At 41.5% G+C, this 6,149-nt stretch overlaps 1 long non-coding RNA gene across 1 annotated transcript in view; it reads right to left on the bottom strand.

Annotated features, from left to right (window-relative positions):
* Positions 1-329: 329 nt before the first annotated feature.
* Positions 330-6,149, bottom strand: part of LOC105853886 — an 8,724-nt gene continuing 2,904 nt past the window's right edge. The window contains exon 2 of the long non-coding RNA XR_001145635.1: positions 330-842. This is a non-coding gene — a long non-coding RNA (uncharacterized LOC105853886). The remainder of the gene's footprint in view (positions 843-6,149) is intronic.

The raw sequence follows: 6,149 nt of genomic DNA on the forward strand, positions 1-6,149 counted from the left end.
ATCATTGCCGAATCATTGATTTTTGCAAAAAAAAAGATTTTACAGAAATGTTTTATTTTATAACTCTTAAAGATTGTCATTACACCTTTAATCATATTTGGAACCATTAATCTCATGTTCTCTCAACGGGTGTAAAATAGTGGTTGTTTTCACTATTACAGTGTAAACTAACAAATAGAAACTGTGCTCCTAATTTAACTAATCATGTCTGATATTTCTCCAGCTTATAGAAACCCAAAATACTTAGCCGATGCCTGTTCTTTGATTTTTTTAAATAAATGCACACACATGTTATTTTTTTATAATGTAAGCATCTGTTTACACATGTATGATCTTTATGAGTTTATTTAGCAGGAAACCAAATATGTGAGGAAAACAGACTTTTCAAGCGGCGCCTTAATTGTCTTTTATGCATGTTCTCCAGATCGTTACAGAGTGTTTACAAGTCCTGCATGGAATGGCCAAAGATGAGGGTAACAGATCTTCATTGTTTATAAAAATGACAGCTTCTAATGGACCATATTAGCTTTAACACAAACTATTAAATCCCCTTCATTAATTTTTTCTGTTCTGTTTCAGTATCTCGTTAGCTCTGGGAAGTAGGTGCAAACTCCCAAGGAAACTCGAGCACACATTGAGACGATTAGAGATCATGGTTATTAGATAAGCCTCAGGAGGATGTTTTTCTTGGGCTGCTCACAAGCATTTTGAAAGAGTTGTGTTCCAGGTTTGAGGTCCCCTATTTCTTCCTCTTAAACTATGAGCAGCTGTAGCACATGACCTACTTCTGTAGGGCCCTGTAATGATTTCCTTCCTTCGGAGGCTTCAGGAGTCCTTCTGCCCTGTGAAAAAAGGGACAAATATTTTAATCCAAGCAAAATGCTGAAGCAGGTTTTGTTGGTTTCAGGGAAGAAACTCAATACAGCTCCAGTGTGGAGTGTAGGCCTCAAATTGGAACCATCTGGGCGACAGAAGGGCTTGAGACCTTTGGGGAAGGCAGGGACAGTCTTGCCTAGGGCTGCAGCCCATACACCTGCAGAAGACCACGGCGGACTCACCCGAGAGGAGCTTGTTACACAGCAGAGCCGCTGCCCGCTCTGGCAGCTCGAAAACATCAAGTAAGAAGGTGACCACTGCTCAGACAGGACTTATTAAGTGAAAATTCCTCCTAACGACAGAAAGGCCTCGTTATTCTCTTGGAACGTATCTGACACGAATCAGACAGAATCACACGTTTTCCTAACTAGTTTTTAGAGGTCATGGGAGAAAGTCTTTGGGAAACTATAGGTTGGTATGCGTAGAATTCTTACAGTTATCTTTAAAGCTAGGGATAATAAAAGGTGTTGAAAAAGCGAGGCATGCATGTTTTCTATTCTCTGATTCTTTTCATTTTTCTGGTTACAGTACCGCTCTTGTTGACTAGCTCTATTTTCCAACTAAGTGAAAGTTCTTTTCTAGTGTGCTCTAATGACTGAACATAAGAGACAAAGGCCAGCCCTGGGGGAGGTCACTTGAAATGAAATATTTTTGAACACACACACACACACACACACACACACATAGTACGGCAGAATCTACATGAGATAAGAGGATCACCCTATTTTTAAACAGAAAAAAGTGAGGTGCTTTATTAGTCGAAGGTCAGAAATGTTATGATTCAATTTTAAAACCAGCTCATAATAGACTTTCTGGAATGAAAATGGGATCTAAAGAACAGATGGAAATTGTACACAAGCTGACCACTTAATAAATATATTTTCCAAGTACTGGTTGGATGAGGAATATGTCATTTCTAATCTGAGTTTTAAATTATTTACTGAATTTAGAAGCATAATGATTGCAGTCTGGCCATTAGAGGATCCTAAATTACATGGCCAAATTTGACACCCCATGAGTAAGGGCCCCATGATAACCTCAGCACAGAGGTCAAAAAGGGACATAGTGAGAAAGGTTCAGTCATAGAAAAAGGTAGCAATCCTGGAAAACAGAGGCTGTTGAAATTTTGAATTCAGTTATAACTTCAGAAGTGTATATTTATCTGCCTTTCTCAAACCAATTTTATTAAATAAAAGCTGATGGAACACACATTTTTGCTTATTGTAATTAAATTTACTGGCTTATGGAAAAAATTCTATTGCTTCATGAAAATCACACAATCGAGACAGATAATATCCACAAGGTAAAAATGTTTTCTATATTTTTAAAGAATTGTCAGCAAGAATATGCTATTTTTAATCCTCAGAGGGAATACAATATCAAAAATAATATTCGGAGAGCGAAGTTCATAGAACGTCTCAATTCTTCTACAAAATTCTAAGAATATAGAGGTTGGGACACATTGCAGGGTTGACACCGCTGTGCGTGTTCAGTTGGCAAGGTTCTCGCACGCACACTTTTCACAAGCCCGCAGGCCGGGTTGTGTGCATTGGGCTTACTGTTTTTTGCCCTGTTCCAAATTTATCTGCATGAATCTGAATTTTTAACCAAATCTTTGTTCCTTTCCTCTCGAGGATGCTTCACGCTCCTGCCTACGCACCCAGCTGCACCCACGTACATGTTCCTCCCTCCTGGGCCCCCTCCCCCAAGCCTGCACCGCTGTGCAGACACAGCGTGAGGTTTAATGGAGCTCAGCGCGCTTCCCATTGCGCGTCCTGTGTAGTCAGTCAGCTGAGGCTGGGAAAGGCCTGCCACCACACGCCAGGAGTCCCGTGAAAATCAGATGGGGAGCCCCGCGTGGGGGCAGCTTGCCTTTCCAGCTTATTACTTGAATACCTTTGATATGGGCTTGAATTTCTCCAGAAAACACTGGCACCATCTCATTCCGGGAGTCCTGGGAGACAGCCCATACCCGGATTTGGGCCAGGCAGACACAGCAATCGCAATGGGCTGTGGATTTCTGAAAAGTATCGATGCCTGGACTCAGGAAATTCAGATATTCTGCGGGGATTCCTCATTAGTATTTTTAAATGTAGGTTTTGATATCATCAGCTTGGCCCCTAACGTAAAGCAATCATTATAACCATCACAAGGCAACAAAATCAAAGTTTCCGATTGTTTTATTTGAAAAACACTACTGTCCACAAACAGGAACTAAGTGTTATAAATGTATTACACACCTATCACACGTGAGAAAAGCCCATCCTGTTCTTTCAAAAGGTTGAAACAGTTGGGAGTAGGTGATTTTAGATTGATTTATGTACTGGGAAAGTATTTCTGATTTAAAGACATTTTTTTTTTCTTTTGGCCAAATGGCCAGGAGGTGATGAAGACCAACTTCCCAGTCCTTCACTGCCAAATCTAACTGCCTGAAAACTTACAGAAATGCTTGATTAAAACTAGAATAAAAATCTCCAGTTGCCGCCAGCAAACCACAGCACAAGCACAGGGTGGGAAGACAGTACCAGGTTGCAGTTTAAGTAGAGTTACTTGGCGCCTGCTGAAAGTACTGCTCCCTTCCTGTTTAATAATTAATTCAACTTTTAAAGCCCCAAGGATCTGGACTCAGCACCAGCTTCACAAAGCAGTACAGAAACAAAATGCTTCCAGAACTGGAGGGGGGATAGAGGAAGAAAGAATCTAACATTTCAAGAAACATCACCACATGGGGCCGGCGAGTGGGGGGTAGGATTTGGAGATGGAAAGAACCAGGGTGGAGAAATTCAAAATAAAATAAATACACACAAAAGCAAGGTTATTCACGGCCACTGGCACCAGGACCCAGGGTGGGAGGTTGGGAGGGGGAGGGGGGTTGTGGGGGGGAGGCACAGTTAGCCAGAAGTCATCCATTCAGGAAGCAGACTGGGTGCCCGTAGGTAAGTGGGGACCAGAGAGTCATGGGCTCAGTCTCTGGAAAAGGGGATCTTCAGCTTCACTCTTCCTTAGTGACGTTTCTCATTAGTCTGAGCCTTCGGCTTGGAAAGTCAAATGTAGGCATCGGTCCCTGCCTTTGCCCCTCATCCTCCACCATCCCTCCAGCCCCATGATTCTGCTAAATGGCCAAGGAATACACTGACAGAAAGCAGTCGTGGAGGAAAACGTGGACACACACGGAGACAGGCAGCTGCAGGAGAGTGGGAAGGAATGACTGAGTAGTAGCGCTCTGTTCTTTAAGAACAAAACAAAAACCAGGTTACCAGCCTTAAATATTTACTTGTAGACGTTCACCCAACACAGCATTAGGTAGCTGCAAAAAGCAACCGAACATCCACTAGGGTGCCTTGCATGGTGCTTTGCAAATTTTATAAAGCATTTGCTTTCTTTAAGCTGGCGCTTCCACAAAGTATTATCACACGCTATGGATGCTTAAGCCGGTGGAAGTTACTAACAGCTCCTCAACGCCAAGCACACACAGGTATGAGGAAAGTTTCCATGATGATTGTGTCAAGGACCACCTCTAACCGTGCAATTCAGTATCAACCCACATGATTTGACCATTGTTTTGTGTACAAGAAAGCCTAAGTATCCCAAAGCATTACCAAGAGGTGATACGCACCAGCAATGAACACATTAATTAAGTGAAGTGAAGGCTGGCTGGTCAAAGAAAAGGGAACAGTTACTTAATCACCAAATTGTATTTACCTTTTGTTTATTGTATTATAAAGAAGACATGACATAGAACATTCACAAGTATCCTTGGAGACTTAAGAGAGGACTTTGAAAAAGACATTCCCATAATTAAATGGCTGAGTTAAACAAATAATGACCTGAATATTTTTCCTAATGCTTAAAAATGGATTTTATCATTCTGCAGTTTCAGTGTTTTTCAGTTATCAAAACTTGATGGATTTTCTTTATATTCAACTATACATGGATAGCTACATATAAATACACACACACAAGCACATTAGCTCCAAAATGTTTAAATGACACCTCCTTCTGTGTCTGTTTCCTCCCACGTCAAATTGATAGTGTTGCCTTGAAAGCACAGCAGCTGTCTTTTAAAAATAAATCTTATATTCCTCTTGAATGACCCCTTAGAACTATGCCAGACTCAAGTTTGAAGCTAGTTTCCAGTTATTGAACAATTCGAAAACCAGAACATCAATACGTTTTCTCTCTTCTTGAGTAAGTGAATGTCTAGCTGCTGTTATTTACTTTTTACATTTCAAGTTCACATGCAAGCAAAATGTCCTGTGTTTGTGTAAGTCTCTGAGTGGTTTGGGTCAGTAGGGGTTGCTGATCTCCAACGAGTTGCCTAACCTTGCCATGTTTCAGTTTCCTGAGCTATGAAAGGGGAAAATTCTCATTCTAACTTCACAAGGTGTTGAGAAGGAGTGAGGGACCTAACAAATGTAGAAGAGTTATTTTAGCACTTCTTGAAACTCGCCTCCAATTCAAGAGCAGAGATAGTGGCCCTTCCTCCCATGCCGGTGACATCTGCCTTCACTAACACTCCTGGGGGGTGATTATTGAACCCATCTGGTGTGCTCCCTTTCATTTTACAGCATAGGTAGATTTTAAAAGAGTTGCCAATTGAATTTCTATAAAACTAATCATATTTTCACTACATGAGGGGAACAGCTTATTTAGTGGAATCTGGACGGTGAATCCTTTTCTTAGAGTGGCAAATTCCTTTGTGGGGAGAATAATTAGCTCTCAGCTCTTTAATTTTTTTTTTTTTAACTAATCCAGATTTATTTGCATGAGGTAGGTTAGTCAAAGAATATTGGACTATGAGAGCCACGTGAGCTTCTGGGTTGGTCCAGTGGCTGATCTGACCAAGCTATGGTATAACATCCAGGCATGAGTTTCTATCACAGCTGAAGAAGGAAGTGTACTACCTACAAGTTTGGAGTGCACTAAGGAATCCTGGTTTTTTTTTGGGGGGGGGTGACTCACACCCCTGCTAAGTTGGTCAAGGTCACAATAACTACTGAGACATGAATTAAATGGACCAGGGGAGTTGTAATATCCATCCTGTCCCACAACTCCAGGTAACTCACGGAGTTGCCAACATCCATGATAGCCCTCTGTGACTGTCCCCACTCAGCAAGTGTTGATGGCCCATTCACCCCCATCCTCCCTGACATTTTAATGCAACCCATGGGGAATCATTTAGAAGATACCACATATGGATAGAAATGTGTTCCTCCAAAAGGAAAAGGGTGGCAAGGGGATTAAAAAAATGAACATAGGGCCCTCCCTGGTGG

The sequence above is a fragment of the Condylura cristata genome, unplaced genomic scaffold (assembly GCF_000260355.1).
Source record: "Condylura cristata isolate star-nosed mole 26May11 unplaced genomic scaffold, ConCri1.0 scaffold00020, whole genome shotgun sequence".
Taxonomy (NCBI): Eukaryota; Metazoa; Chordata; class Mammalia; order Eulipotyphla; family Talpidae; genus Condylura; species Condylura cristata.